This window comes from Macaca mulatta, chromosome 20 (genome assembly GCF_049350105.2).
Source record: "Macaca mulatta isolate MMU2019108-1 chromosome 20, T2T-MMU8v2.0, whole genome shotgun sequence".
NCBI lineage: Eukaryota > Metazoa > Chordata > Mammalia > Primates > Cercopithecidae > Macaca > Macaca mulatta.
The window spans coordinates 64,820,837-64,836,857 of record NC_133425.1 but is presented as its reverse complement, the minus strand read 5'-3'; the positions used below and the strand labels follow the sequence as shown (position 1 = coordinate 64,836,857).

At 42.9% G+C, this 16,021-nt stretch overlaps 1 protein-coding gene and 1 long non-coding RNA gene across 3 annotated transcripts in view; both read right to left on the bottom strand.

Annotated features, from left to right (window-relative positions):
* Positions 1–16,021, bottom strand: part of SNTB2 (syntrophin beta 2) — a 114,727-nt gene that overhangs the window by 83,630 nt on the left and 15,076 nt on the right. The window lies entirely within an intron of this gene.
* LOC144337671 (uncharacterized) lies at positions 822–2,633 on the bottom strand. Its single transcript, XR_013411083.1, has 2 exons — positions 1,848–2,633; positions 822–1,543 (listed from the first exon to the last, which is right to left on the bottom strand). It is a non-coding gene; the product is annotated as an uncharacterized LOC144337671 (long non-coding RNA).

The window sequence follows — 16,021 nt, the reverse complement described above, 5'->3', positions numbered from 1 at the left end:
TGGGCTCAAGCAATCTGCCCACCTTGGCCTCCCCAGTGAGTGAACATTTTAATTCATGTTTTAAAAACGGGAAAAAAGGAAAAAGAAGGGCCACACATAGGCCTTGGCTAATAATCTAACAGAAGGCTACATTTTATTACGTTACTGTTAACATATTGTAAAAATTCAGGCCACAGTCCTTTCACTCAGAAGTAATTCACTTTTTCTATGTCAGATATCCAGACTTTAAAAAAATAATAATCAGAGATCAATATTTAAGTCAGTAGGCTTCCTACTCTGAAAGTAAACAGTGGTTTTTGAGCCATTGGAAGTACCAAGGAGCCTGGACAGTCAGAGACACACTCTCCTTCCCACTCGTAGCTTTGCAGCAATGATAGGGGAAGAGCATGGTTACAAAAGTGGCACAGCAGCCCCAGTCAAACTAAAAGTAGATAAATGGCACCAGAGAAGAATACTATTTTTCAAAAGAAGGTTATTACTTTTTTGTTGTTGTTGTTGAGACGGAGTCTAGCTTTGTCGCCCAGGCTGGAGTGCAGTGGCGTGATCTTGGCTCACTGCAAGCTCCGCCTCCCGGGTTCACGCCATTCTCCTGCCTCAGCCTCCCAACTAGCTGGGACTATAGGTGCCCACCACCAGGCCCGGCTAAATTTTTTGTATTTTAATAGAGACGGGGTTTCACTGTGTTAGCCAGGATCTTGATCTCCTGACCTCGTGATTCACCCGCCTCAACCTCCCAAAGGTTATTACTTTTTAGAAGAGATTGTGCTTCCCATACGTCCATCCCTTCAGACCTTAAATCCATGTAAGTGGTTTAATTCCATTACTTCTTTTTTTTTTTTTTTTTTTTTTTTTTGACAGGGTCTCGCTCTGTCACCCATGGGGCTGTAGAACAATGGTGCAATCACGGCTCAGTGCAGCTGTGACTTCCCGTGTGTAAGCAATCCTCCCATCTCAGCCTCCTGAGTAGCTGAAACTATAGGTGCACACCATGCTCAGCTAATTTTTTTTTTTTTTTAATTGTAGAGGTGGGATTTCATCATGTTGCCCAGACTGGTCTTGAACTCCTGATCTCATGCAATCCTCCCACCTTGGCCTCCCAAAGTACTGGGATTATAGGCGTGAGCCACCATGCCCAGCCTGATTTTAATTTCTTTATATGTAAAATCTTAATACCTATCCTTAGGGAATTATTATGAAGATTAAGTGAATTAATTTGTGAAAAATAATTTTAAAAACTGTGAAAGTCATACAAATTTGAGGTATTACCATTATTACCTAATTCAGCAGAACTTGACAAACATTTTCATGGATTTCAGAAATTGACAGGGTACATGGTAAAGAGCAGGAGCTCAGTAAGTGTTTATTGAATGAATTAACAAAATAATTAGAACCTCCTTCCAATAAGTATTATCTTATATACATAATGCGCTGGGTGCAGTGGCTCCTGTCTGTAATCCCCGCACTTTGTGAGGCCAAGGCCAGAGGATGGCTTGAGCCCAGAAGTTCGGGACCAGCCTGGGTAACATAGTAAGACCTCCTCACCCTCATCTCTTTTTTTTTTTTTTTTTGAGACGGAGTCTGGCTCTGTCGCCCAGGCTGGAGTGCAGTGGCGCGATCTCGGCTCACTGCAAGCTCCGCCTCCCGGGTTCACGCCATTCTCCTGCCTCAGCCTCCCGAGTAGCTGGGACTACAGGCGCCCACAACCGCGCCCGGCTAATTTTTTGTATTTTTAGTAGAGACGGGGTTTCACCGTGGTCTCGATCTCCTGACCTTGTGATCCGCCTGCCTCGGCCTCCCAAAGTGCTGGGATTACAGGCGTGAGCCACCGCGCCCGGCAACCTCCTCACCCTCATCTCTACAAATTTTTTTCTTTTTAATTAGCCAGGCGCAGTGGTGCATACCTGTGGTCCTAGCTACTCAGGAGGCTGAGGCGCAAGGATCACTTGAGCCTGAGAGTTTGAGGCTGCAGTGAGCTGTGATCACGCCACTGCACTCCTGCCTGGGCGACAGATCAGGACCCTGTATCAAAAACAAAAGAAAAACCTCTGAGCCTTTTTGAATCTGTGCATTCAATAGAACTTCTGTAAGGGTTAATGAGATAAAGCTCATAAAGCAAGCCAGGACTCTAAAGAAACATACTCCTCTCAGCACCTTCTTAAATATATGAGCGTGTCACACTAACATCACAAAGGCCAGAAAAAAGCTGAAAATTCAAGTTGTAATAGCTTTGGTAGCACACACACATCCACAAATCTTTAAAACGCCCTAGTGCTCTAATTTAATAATTAAGTTTTTATTTTCTGTTGGTGGAAATCCTGGAAGCAGAAGAATGGTCAACAAACATTATCTCACTAACAATCCCAGCACTTTGGCAGGCTGAGGCAGGTGGATCACGTGGTCAGGAGTTCAAGACCAGCTTGGTCAAGATGGTGAAACTCCGTTTCTACTAAAAACTACAAAAAAATTAGCTGGGCGCGGTGGCAGGCGCCTGTAATCCCAGCTACTTGGGAGGCTGAGGCAGGAGAATCACTTGAACCTGGGGGCAGAGGTTGCAGTGAGTTGAGATCATGCCACTGCACTCCAGCATGGGCGACAGAGTGAGACTCTGTCCCAAAAAAAAAAAAAAAACTCTAAAATAATAGTATTTATAGGCTGGGCACAGTAGCTCACGCCTGTAATCCCAGTACTTTGGGATGCCAAGGCGGATGGAACACAGGTCAGGAGTTCCAGATCAGTCTGGCCAGCATGGTGAAACCCCATCTCCACTAAAAATACAAAAATTAGCTGGGCATGGTGGCACGCGCCTATACTCCCAGCTACTTGGAAGGCTGAGGCAGGAGAATCACTTGAACCTGGGAGGCAGAGGCTGCAGTGAGCCAAGATCACACCACTGCACTCCAGCCTGGCGACAGGGTGAGACTCTGTCTCAAAAATAAATAAATAAATAAATAAATAACACAAAGGAGTGCTCAACTTTGAAGTGGGGACGGTAGGGTGGAGTCAGTCAGGAAAGGTTTCACGTAGGACACCTCGATCATTAAAAGACAAGTAAGAGAGTCCCAGGCAGATAACCTAGAAATAAGCCTGCCTGGCTGGTGTTACAGCACAGAGGCAAAGACTTAGAGGCAAGGGGAAAAAGAAACATTCAGAGAAATGAAAGTAGCTAGGAAAGGCTACAATGTAAGGTTCAAGGTGATAGATAATCAGGGAGTCACTGTTGAAAGGTTGTTGATAGTCAGTTAAGGGTTGTAAGATAACACGAAAGGTAATCTTGGTTGTTATGGATTATTCCTCCTTAAAGAGCTACCAAGATAAGTACATAAAGGAAAGAAGTACCCTAAAAACTACAAAAGACTTTTTCCCTCAGAGCAGAGCTTAAGATCACCACCAAAATACAGACTGCAAACTTCAGAGGATAATGAATAAATGTCTATTTTTGAATAACTTAAAGATTAAGGACACAACGTGTATCTCACTCATGTATCAAACACATCACAACCTTGTGACCAGAACATTAGTATAAGTTGTTTGCTAAGGGGGTCCCACCCTGAAGTAATAACACATACTCTAGTAAAGGCATTTTCTGTGTATTCCAAAGACAGCTGCTCAGGTTATCCCAAATTTGGCCCTAGCCTTAATCTATAAATCCACGTCAAACAAACAAACCAACTAACAACAGAAGACGCACAGGAAATCTTTTTCTCTTCTGCCTGTTTTTCTTTTCTTTTCTTATTTTTTTTCTTTTTTATTTTCCTTGAGATGGGGTCTCATTACGTTGCCCAAGCTGGATTCAAACCTCAAACTCCTGGGTTCAAATGATCTTCCCACCTCAGCCTCCTGAGCCAAGTAGCTGGGTCTACACGTATATGCCACCAAGCCTGGCTTTGTTTCCTTTTTTAAATTCAAGTTTATGTTGAAGAGTAACTAAAGAATGATTAAATGGTATTAGGATATTTACATCTGAAATGGTTACCATTTACATCTGAAAGGGTTAACAAATGGTCAGGATATTTACATCTTAAATACATACACTCAAAAGTACTGGGGATGAAATTAAAATTATAGAAGTTGTTTCTCTCCAAAGTGTCCCAGAATATTACCCTAAGCTTTGTCCAATTAATAGATTTTTTTCATTGCTTTAAAGCAATTTTATATTTATTGGGTTTTTTTTTAATTAGCCCATTGAATTTTTAAAATTTAACTTTTTTTAATTAATAGAAATTGGACACTTTTGGGAGGCCAAGGTGGAAGGAATGCTTGAGGCCAGGAGTTCAAAACCACCTTGGGCAACACAGTAAGAACCTGTCTCTATATTTTTTATATTTCTTTTTTTTTTTTTTTTTGAGACGGAGCCTCACTCTGTGGCCCAGGGTAGAGTGCAGTGGTGCAATCTAGGCTCACTGCAACCTCCACCTCCCAGGTTCAAGCGATTCACCTGCCTCAGTCTCCCTAGGAGCTGGGATTACAAGCACACCATCACGCCCAACTAATTTTTGTATTTTTAGTAGGGATGAGGTTTCACCATGTTGGCCAGGCTAGTCTGGAACTCCTGACCTCAGGTGATCCGCCCATGTCAGCCTCCCAAAGTGCTGGGATTATGGTGGGCTGTGCCCGGCCTACAAAACATATTTCTTAAAAATTAGCCAGGTATAGTGGCACATGCCTGTAGTTCCAGCTACTTGGGAGGCTGAGGTGGGAGGATCTCTAGAGCCCAGGAGTTCCAAGCTGCAGTGAGTTATGACCACACCACTGCACTCCAGCACGGGCAACAGAGCAAGAGCCTGTCTCCAAAAACATAATACAGTCGGATGTGGTGGCTCACGCCTGTAATCCTAGCACTTTGGGAGGCCGAGGCAGGTGGATCGCCTGATATCAGGGGTTCGAGACCAGCCTGGGCAACATGGTGAAACTCTGTCTCTACTAAAACACAAAAAATTAGCAGGGCATGGCAGCGTGCGCCTGTAATCCCAGCTACTCGGGAGCCTGAGACAGGAGAATCGCTTGAACATGGGAGGCACAGTTTGCAGTGAGCCAAGATTGCACAACTGTACTCCAGCCTGGGAAACAGAGCTATACTCCATCTCAAAAAACCAAAACCCAAACCAAACCAAACAAAAAACCATAATACATGTTTTTACACTTCTCTGCTAAAAATACGAAGTTAGCCAGGCATGGTGGTGTGCACCTGTAATCCAACTACTTGGGAGGCTGAGGCAGGAGAATTGCTTGAACCCAGGAGGCGGAGGTGGCAGTGAGCCGAGATTGCGCCATTGCACTCCAGCCTGGGCAACAAAAGCAAAACTTTGTCTAAAAAATAAAAATAAAAAATTAAATAACAAAAATCAGAATGTCAAACTTACCAGAAGGAAGAAATTACAAGAATGGGGATCTCTAAGATTGTGCCATGTCCACACTATCTTGCTCAACTTTTAGCATTTTGAATGGGAACTTTGAGCATATACTACCAGATCTACATAGTTTAAGCATCTCGGGGTGGGGGACTCATTCTGTTATGTAAGAAAAAGATAACTTTGTACTATGTCTCCCCTTCTAAATTAGATATATGTTTAAACTCAGCATGAAGAATTAAGGGGCAAATTTCCTAAGTCATTCAACAAAAACACATCTTGAGCAAAATCATGTGCATTAAAGTAGACTAAAAACATCTTAAATATAGCTACTAAAATACAAGCTACTGTGAAGCTACAAAAACTGTTTAAAATATTTCCACCAATGGCCAGATTTCAAACAAGCACCTCTGTAACACTAATACGTAGGGGACATTCATTCAATGTCTGCTGAATTAAATACTGGTTGGATTACCATAAAGCAGAGTATTTCAAGATAACAAATTTAATCTGATGTCAGCCTTTTAAAATACAGAGAGAAGCAATGATATAACACTTCTGGACAGAATTAAACATACCAAGCTTATAGTAAAAGGCATGTATACACACAGACAATAATGGAATTGGTAGAAGGAGCAATACGGCAATGATAGTTCAGGCTAATTTCAATAATATCTTCCCAAACAGCATGGGAAAGAGAACCTAAAAGCTGATTTAAAACATTCAAAAATTTGGCCAGGCGCAGTGGCTCACGCCTGTAATCCCAGCACTTTGGGAGGCTGAGGTGGGCAGATCACAAGGTCAGGAGATCGAGACCATACTGGCTAACAGAGTGAAACCCCGTCTCTACTAAAAATACAAAAAACTTAGCCAGGTGTGGTGGCAGGCACTTGTAGTCCCGGCTACTCAGGAGGCTGAGGGAGGAGAATGGCCTGAACCTGGGAGGCAGAGCATGCAGTGAGCTGAGATCGGGCCACTGTAATCCAGCCTGGGCGACAGAGCGAGACTCCATCTCAAAAAAACAAAACAAAACAAAATTTAAAAAACAGTGAAGAATAAAACAAATATTTTGAAACAAAAAACAAAAAACAAAATATTTTGATACAAAAAACAAAAGGTGATCTGCCCACCTCGGCCTCCCAAAGTACTGGGATTACACGCGTAAGCCACTGTGCCCATCTTCTTTTATCTTTTATGAGACGGAGTCTCACTGTGTCACCCAGACTGGAGTGCAATGGCACAATCTCGGCTCACTGCAACCTCCACCTCCAGGGTTCAAGCAGTGCTCCCATCTCAGCCTCCTGAGTAGCTGGGATTACCGGCATGCGCCACCACGCCTAATTATTGTATTTTTAGTTGAGAATGGGTTTCACCATGTTGGCCAGGCTGGTCTCGAACTCCTAACCTCAGGTGATCCGCCTGCTTCAGCCTCCCAAAGTGCTGGGATTACCGCATCTGGCCTATTTTTTTCATTTTTACATGAAGTTCAAAAACAGGGAAAACTAAGCTACAGTATTAGAGGCTACCCTTGGATGGGAGGTGAAGCGCCTGAAAAGGTGCATGGGTAGGATTTTAGGTTTTAATGTTTCCTCATCTGGGCACTGTTAACAAAAGTATGCCCAGCCTGTGAAAATTCATCCAGCTGTACATTTTTATGATTTGTGCACTTTTCTGAAGGTATGTAATATATCAAAAATTATTTTTAAAATACACATTCAAACTGAATCTCAACAATGGCTGTTTTCTTATCTACTTTATAATTGGTCAACATAAAACGTAAGACAAAATCAAATTTTGATTTTGAAAAATCTACATTTTGACCAGGCATGGTGGCTCATGCCTGTAATCCCAGCACTTTGGAAGGCCAAGGCAGGCGGATCACCTGAGGTCAGGAGTTTGAAACCAGCCTGGCCAACATATAGTAAAACCCCATCTCTACTGAAAAAATACAAAAATTAGCTGGGTGTGGTGGCGCACGCCTGTAGTCCAAGCTACTCGGGAAGCTGAGGCAGGAGAATCACTTGAACCTGTGAGGTGGAAGTTGCAGTGAGCTGATATCGCGCCACTGCACTCCAGCCTGAACGACAGAGCAAGACACCGTCTCTCAAAATAAATAAATAAATAAATAAATTAAGTAAATAAATAAAAGGAAAATCTATACTTTAAAGCCTCTAAGAATTCCTTTCATATTTTGAAAGAATAAAAATGGAAGGCCGGATGCTGTGTGGCTCATGCCTGTAATCCCAGCACTTTGGGAGGCCAAGATGGGTGGATCACCTGAGATCAGGAGTTCAAGCCCAGCCTGGCCAACATGGTGAAACCCCATCTCTACTAAAAATACAAAAAATTAGTTGGGCATGGGGGCGGGCACCTGTAGTCTCAGCTACTCGGGAGGCTGAGGCAGGAGAATCACTTGAACCTGGGAGGTGGAGGCTGCAGTGAGCCAAGATCGCGCCACTGCACTCCAGCCTGGGCAACAAGGGCAAAACTCTGTCTCAAAAACAATAAGTAAATAAAAATAAAAATGCAGCCAATTCCTTATTAACAAAGGCTTAGACAGAAGATTTTTTTTTTTTTCTTCTGAGATGGAGTTTTGCTCTTGTTGCCCAGGCTACAGTGCGATGGAGTGATCTTGGCTCACTATAACCTCCGCCTTCCAGGTACAAGCGATTCTCCTGCCTCAGCTTCCTGAGTAGCTGGGATTACAGGCATGCGCCACCACGCCTGGCTAATTTTGTATTTTTAATAGAGAAGGAGTTTCTCCATGTTGGTCAGGCTGGTCTCGAACTCCTGACCTCAGATGATCTGCCTGCCTCCTCCTCCCAAAGTGCTGGGATTACAGGCGTGAGCCACCGCACCCAGCCCAGAAGATACTTTCTTGTGGGGAAATTAGAGACTAATTACCCACATCTTGATCAAATAGTATATCTACTGGAGAGAAGAGTAATGATCGCTAAACAAAAAGCTAAAAGGTAGAAGCAGGCAGGGAACAGTGGCTCACGCCTGTAATTCCAGCTCCTTGGGAGGCTGAGGTGGAAGGCTAACTTGAGCCCAGAAGTTTGAGACCACCCTGGGCAACATAGTGAGAACCCTGTCTCTACTAAAAAAATTTTTTTAATTAGCCAAGTGGTGGCATGCACCTGTAATCCTCGTTTCTTGGGAGGTTAAGGCAGGAAGATCTCCTGAGCCCAAGAGTTACAGGATGCTGTGAGCTATGATCGCACCACAGCACTCCAGCCTGGGTGACAGAGCAAGGCCTGGCCTTGCCTTTAACAACAACAACAGGCTGGGCGCAGTGGCTCACACCTGTAATCCCAGCACTTTGGGAGGCCGAGGCGGGTGGATCATGAGGTCAGGAGATCGAGACCATCCTAGCTAACACGGTGAAACCCCATCTCTACTAAAAATACAAAAAAATTAGCCGGGTGTGGTGGCAGGTGCCTGTAGTCTCAGCTATTCGGGAGGCTGAGGCAGGAGAATGGCATGAACCTGGGAGGCGGAAGTTGCAGTGAGCCAAGATTGCGCCACTGCACTCCAGCCTGGGCGACAGAGTGAGACTCCGTCTCAAAACAACAACAACAACAACAACAACAAAAGTCGGAGCAAAGAGTTCCTACATTCCCATTACTTCCTAACAAGCACATAGCTGAGTATAGAACATCAATGGAAAGGATTTCATGAACATACAATGGGTTATTTTAGATAATACATTGGTTGCATTTAAGTATTTTTAAGAAGCATTATTAGAAACTTATGTTTTATTTGAGGAAAAGTTATTTATCCCACCTTTTCCTCTTTCAAATCCATCTAAAGTTACCAGAACCTTAGAATTCTTTGGGATCACTAGGGGGCCATATGTGAGAAATATGAAATATGAAAGAAGCAGGTTGGAAATGCCTAATGTAGGAAAGAGGAAATGGGAAAGAAAATATCACCCAAATAGAAGAAAAAGCCATTATGTCACATCCACCAAACAAGATGCCAGAACACAGATCCAAGGATCAATGGACAAGAGAGGGAAGGAAAGAAGCTAAAACTGAAGACCTTTATTCTTGCCTTACAAGGGGCCACAAGAGGTATCTGTTAAATATGAATTCTGCTGGGCTGGGCAAGGTAGTTCACACCTGTAATCCCAGCATTTTGGGAGGCTGAGGCGGGCGAATCACAAGGTCAAGAGTTTGAGACTAGCCTGGCCAACGTGGTGAAACCCTATCTCTACTAAAAATACAAAAATTTGCCAGGCGTAGTGGTGCGTGCCAGCTACTTGGAAGGCTGAGGCAGAGAATTGCTTGAACCCAGGAGGCGGTGGTTGCAGTAAGCTGAGATCACGCCACGGCACTCCAGCCTGGGTGACAGAGCAAGTCTCAAAAAAAAAAAAAAAAAAAAAAAAGAATTCTGTTAACATCTGTTAACAAAGTCTTTCCCAGAATGAAATTGAGGGCAACTGTACAGAGAGTACACAACCTTTCCTCCCTTAAAGTCTAGGGAATTAAATTGGGTCGTGTGTATGAGGACTCCTGTTTGCTAAGGAGTTCTACTCTGTATACATAGCCAACTTAAAATATAACATTAGGGAAACAAAGATCATCAGTATAAAAATACTATGGTCGTATGTAATGCACACAGCAGTAACATCACTGAAACTCTTGAATAAATAGTTTTCATTTTCACTTCCATGAGTGCATTCACCAGTGGTTAAACTAGCAATTTCATTTAAGTAGAAAAGTAATTTGATGCCAAGAAAGATGTGGTAAACTGGAGAGTGGAAAAATACTCTTGTAGGCCACAGACTATGCAATTGGGGTGGATTACTGAAGGGGCCAATGCTGCAGATTTCCATACACTGGCAGATCAACTGAAAATATCTTGCTTCCATTTAAAACTGAATGTTCTGGCCAGGCGCGGTGGCTCAAGCCTGTAATCCCAGCACTTTGGGAGGCCGAGATGGGCGGATCACAAGGTCAGGAGATCGAGACCATCCTGGCTAACATGGTGAAACCCCGTCTCTACTAAAAATACAAAAAACTAGCCGGGCGAGGTGGCGGGCGCCTGTAGTCCCAGCTACTCGGGAGGCTGAGGCAGGAGAATGGCGTAAACCCGGGAAGCGGAGCTTGCAGTGAGCTGAGATCCAGCCACTGCACTCCAGCCTGGGCGACAGAGCGAGACTCCGTCTCAAAAAAAAAAAAAAAACAAAACAAACAAACAAAAAAAACTGAATGTTCTTAGTATGTTTTAGTTTTCCCAGAGCTTAAATTCCACAGTCAATTGATTTAGGTTGTGGAAATTAACTTGAGGTCTTTTCTTTCCACAGAGCAAAACTAATGAATCATCTGTCCTTGTGAAAAATGTGTGATTCTGAAAGAATTTAAAATTTATGTTGAGAAAGGCCTGAGGTACTACATTTAAAAGGGATTGTGGCAAAGCCTGACTTCTTAATAACTACTGTCTCAACATGCTTTTCTTTTGAGGAGCAATAATATTCCATATATGGAATAGGACCTGATGGCACACAACCCAAAGATTCTGGTGCCCAATGGGAGATTTCTGGCGCTTCTAGCAAGCCTATGGAAGCAACTGCAGCTGAGCAGCAATGCTGTTCACTTCTGCTTCCTCATACTCCAAGTGAAGAAGAAGAGTACTCACCAGTCTCTAGCTGATCAGACAATATTAAGAGGAAGTTCTCAATAAATAATAGATTCTGGCCAGGCGCAGTGACTCACACCTGTAATCCCAGCACTTTGGGAAGCTGAGGCAGGTGGATCACTCGAGATCAGCCTGGCCAACATGGCGAAACCCCGACTCCACTAAAAATATAAAAATTAGCCAGGCGTGGTGGCACGTGCCTGAAATCCCAGCTCCTTGGGAGGCTGAGGCAGGAGAATTGCTTGAACCTGGGAGGCGGAGGTTGCAGTAAGCCGGGATCACGCCACTACACTCCAGCCTGGGTGACAGAGCAACACTCCATCTCAAAAATAATAATAATAATTGGGAGGCTGAGGCAGGAGAATCGCTTGAACCTGGGAGACGGAGGTTGCAGTGAGCTGAGATCACGCTATTGCACTCCAGCCTGGGCAACAAGAGTGGAACTCTGTCTCAAAAATAATAATAATAATTATTATTATTATTAATAAACAACGGATTCCCACTGTAACAAAAAAGGGAAAGGGAGAGTTTATGGAAACTGTTTTAAATGGAAAAGAAAGGCAAAAATCCAAAGGTTAATACTATCTATAAAAATTCCAGAACTGTACAGTGGCTCAGTCTGTAATCCCAGCACTTTGGGAGACTTAGGTAGGAGGATCGCTTGAGGCCAGAAATTCAAGGCAAGCCTGGGCAACACAGCAAGATCCTGTCTCTACAAAAAAAATTTTTTAATTAGCCAGGCATGGTGACATGTACCACTAGTTCCAGCTACTCGAGAGGCTAAGCAGGAGGATTGCTTAAGGCCAGGAGGTCAAAGCTAGCTATAGTGAGCTATAATCATGCCAGTGCACTCCTGCCCAGGAGACAGAGTGAGACCCTGTCTCTTAAAAACAAAACAAAACAAAACAACAACAACAAAAAAAAACACTGGGCACAGTGGCTCACTCAGGTAATCCCAGCACTTTGGGAGGCCGAGGCAGGCAGATCACCTGAGGTCAGGAGTTCGAGACCAGCCTGGCCAACATGGCGAAATCCCATCTCTACTAAAAGTACAAAAATTAGCCAGGTGTGGTGGTGGGCACCTGTAATCTCAGCTACTCAGGAGGCTGAGGCAGGAGAATGGCTTGAACCTGGAAGGTGGAGGTTGCAGTGAGCTGAGATCATGCCACTGTGCTCCACCCTGGGTGATAAGAGCAAGACTCTGTCTCAAAAAAAAAAAAAAAAAAAAAAAAAGCCCAAAAATAGGCGGTGCACAGTGGCTCACACCTTTAATCCTAGAACTTTGGGAGGCCAAGGTAGGAGGATCAATTAGGGGCAGGAGTTCCAGATGAGCCTGGGAAACATGGCAAAATTATCAGATGTGGCTGGGCGTGTTGGGTCACACCTGTAATCCCAGTACTTTGGGAGGCTGAGGTGGGCAGATCACTTGAGTCGAGGAGTTCGAGACCAGCCTGGCCAACATGGCGAAACCCCATCTCTACTAAAAATACAAAAATTAGCCAGGCGTGGTGGCACATGCCTGTAGTCTCAGCTACTTGGGGGGCTGAAGCACAAGAATTGCTTGAACCCGGGAGGCAGAGGTTGCAATGAGCTGAGATCGCACCACACACTCCAGCCTGGGCGACAGAGCGAGACTGATGCTCAAGCCACTGCATTCCAGCCTGGGTAACAGCGAAACCCTGGCTCAAAAAAGAAAAAAAAAATTCTAACAGTTCATAAAGTTCACAGCTTACATTTAGTATGAATAGTAACTACCATACTGTTTTCCATTATAAACTAGGAATGTATGTTTGTTCAAAGTAATGCCTACAAACCAGGGACATGTGAGGAGTTACTCCTTGCTTTCTTTATAAGCCTTGAGATGAAAGTTAGGAAGCACATGAACAATGAGAAAGCCTCCAAGTCAGAAAACAGAGGAGACAGTGCCAGAGACTCCAGCCCCTTCATTAAACAGTAAGTGACTGCAAAGAAGTTTGCCTCAATCATGGTTAAATTTTAAGGGATCACTGAAAGGCTGGGGACAAAAAGGTATAGCTAAACATCACAGACACTCAGGTAATACCTGAAATGATACACGACCTAAACATCAGGTGTAAACAAGGGAAAAGAGTCACAGCCCTATCCGCTTGTGTTGCTTCACTGGACTGCTTCTAAACTAAGCAGCATTAGTTTCTCTAGACATGCAGACTGATATCCTGAAGCAATTTTCCATCCAGGTATGAAGCATGGAAGAAGAAGAGAATTAACAATTTTAGAGACACTCAAAAAAAATAATAATAATACTATTGAATTCTCATGTTTTAAACAAACTCAAAATTATTACCCTCCAAATAAGAAATCTAAAATAACTATTCAAACTCTTTTTTCTGACAATCTGAGAATAATTCCTCAAATATTTTTGTTTTTTTGGTTTGCTCCGGGCTTTTTGTTTTGTTTTCTGAGAAGTGTTGTTGACAATAAGTATAATATAACAAAATTAACATTCCTTTTAGCTGTATACTGTATCCAAACCTGGCTAACACCCAATGATTTAGCAACAGTTACCCTCAATTTTAAACATACATCCCTTTCAGAAAGAATTTTAGATTTCTTCAAATGGATAAAATACCTTACTAAGCAGTATTAAAGGATTTTATGTCCCCATTTCCCTAATCCTTTCTATTTTGCTGTTTTTTTACTATTCAGCACCACATCAACATCACATAAATAAGTTAGCCTGCTGCTTTAAATACAGATGGACATTTAACAGAGTTTTACAAGTTATAAGACGGCAACTTTTTGGCTTAGTACATTCTCTCCCATTTATTGGTGTTAATGAGGAGTCCTTCTAGTTCGGTGACATTAATACTATTTAAATGCTAACAATATACAAGATGCTTAAATAAAAGGTAAAGAAGGCCTCAAAAATCCATTAAATAAGCATCCGTTCACATGTAAGATTTATTATTTCAGGTGGAACTTTTAGGCCAGGATGCTGTTTTCCTATGGCTTTCCTGAATGTTCTGCTTTCAAACCAGACCTCTGGAGGCCCTGAAAGTGTGATGAGGAGTAATTATTTTAAAAAGCAGAGAAATGACTCGATTTGTCTGAGATTTCTGCGACACATAAACGAATTGGCTGCAGCAACTCGGTGAAGTGTTTGGTAAAAGTTACAGAGCAGTCTTCTGCCATCACCCCACAAGAAAATAATGCAGATCTCTCAACTTTATCAGTCAGGTGAGGGTAAAGTAAAAGCAAACAAAAATAGAGTCAATATACAAAAATTACTTCAAGATGGATCACAGGGCCAGGCTCGGTGGCTGGTACCTGTAATCCCAGCAATTTGGGAGGCCAAGGCTGGAGGATGACTTGAGCCTAGGAGTTCAAGACCAGCCTGGACATTGTAGCAAGACCCCCGTCTCTATTTAAAAACAAACCAAAAATAAAATAAATAAACAAAACAAAAGGGTACAATATAATGAAAACTCACGTACTCAATTTTATCAGTGTTAACATTCTCAGTTTTACTTCCTAACAAAAAATCCCCGTGAACCTCTCCTTGACTCCATTTATCTTCCTCCTGCTCTAGCAGTTATATCCTAAATTTGGTGTATCACAAATGTGTTGTTTTTCCTGCATTTCAACCCATGGGCCTGAAAAATAAAGCATATTCCAAAAGCATTTTTAGGTTATTTATATTTTTAATGATCTTTTCATACGTGTAATATGATGTATATTCCACCCTTCTAGTGGAAGGATGGTACAGTCTTGAGGAGCAGAATGCCTGACACAAAAATAATTTTTTTTTTTTTTTTGAGACGGAGTCTCGCTCTGTTGCCCAGGCTAGAGTGCAGTGGTGCAATCTTGGCTCACTGTAAGCTCCGCCTTCCGGGTTCACGCCATTCTCCTGCTTCAGCCTCCCGAGTAGCTGGGACTACAGATGCCCGCCACCATGCCTGGCTAATTCTTTTGTATTTTTTAGTAGAGACGGGGTTTCACTGTGTTAGCCAGGATGGTCTCGATCTCCTGACCTCGTGATCCGCCCACCTTGGCCTCCCAAAGTGCTGGGATTACAGGCCCAAAGTGCTGTGAGCCACCGCGCCCAGCCGAAAAGTAATTTCATACTAGCACACTGATGCTAAGAAATAAGTATTAAATTTCTGTAAAAGAAATTGATTCCCCACTTTGTCAAAATACGCCTAATATCTAAATTCCTAAACTCACTGTGAGCAAATGTGCTTGACAACAATGGCCAACACAAATAAGTATAATAGTATAATATTTGTGTTAAAAATGTCCCCCTCTTTAGAGGTTGTCTAAATCTCTGACAATCCATGCATTTGTGTACAGTCAGTTCATATTAACTCTTCATTCTCTATCTCATATTTAGAATTGTAAAATATGAGCTGGAAGGGATCTTATTTTTAATAGATAAGAAACATACTGCTTATAATGCTGAAATTATTTTTTGCCAAGGTCACACAAAGTTAACAGCCATCCAAAATGTTTTGCTGTATTTTTGCCCATGAAAAATCTGGTAATTTTTAAAACTAAATCCAGATGTTTGGAGATGTCTTAATAATCTCAAAGATTTCTTTTCAGACCCAAGCACAGAGGAAGTAGGAGGGTATATGAGAAATAAAGAGAATAATGGGAGGAAACATGTAAGTGGTAGAGGAATAAGAACGAACTACATCTTCCTATCAACCACACACAAACTCCTTAAAGAGAAGCAGAGGAAGAGCGTGCAATGAAGACATTTCTCTTGTCAAAAATATACATGTGAAAAATAGGCCAGGCATGAGGGCTCACATCTGTAATCCCAGCACTTTGGGAGGCTGAGGCTGGTGGATCGCCTGAGCTCAGGAGTTCGAGACCAGCCTGCGCAACATGGCGAAACTCTGTCTTACCTAAAATACAAAAAACTAGCTGGGCGTGGTGGTGTAGGACTGTAGTCCCAGCTACTCAGGAGTCTGAGGCAGGAGAATTGCCTGAACCCGGGAGGTGGAGGTTGCAGTGAGCCGAGATTACCACTACACTCCAACCTGGGC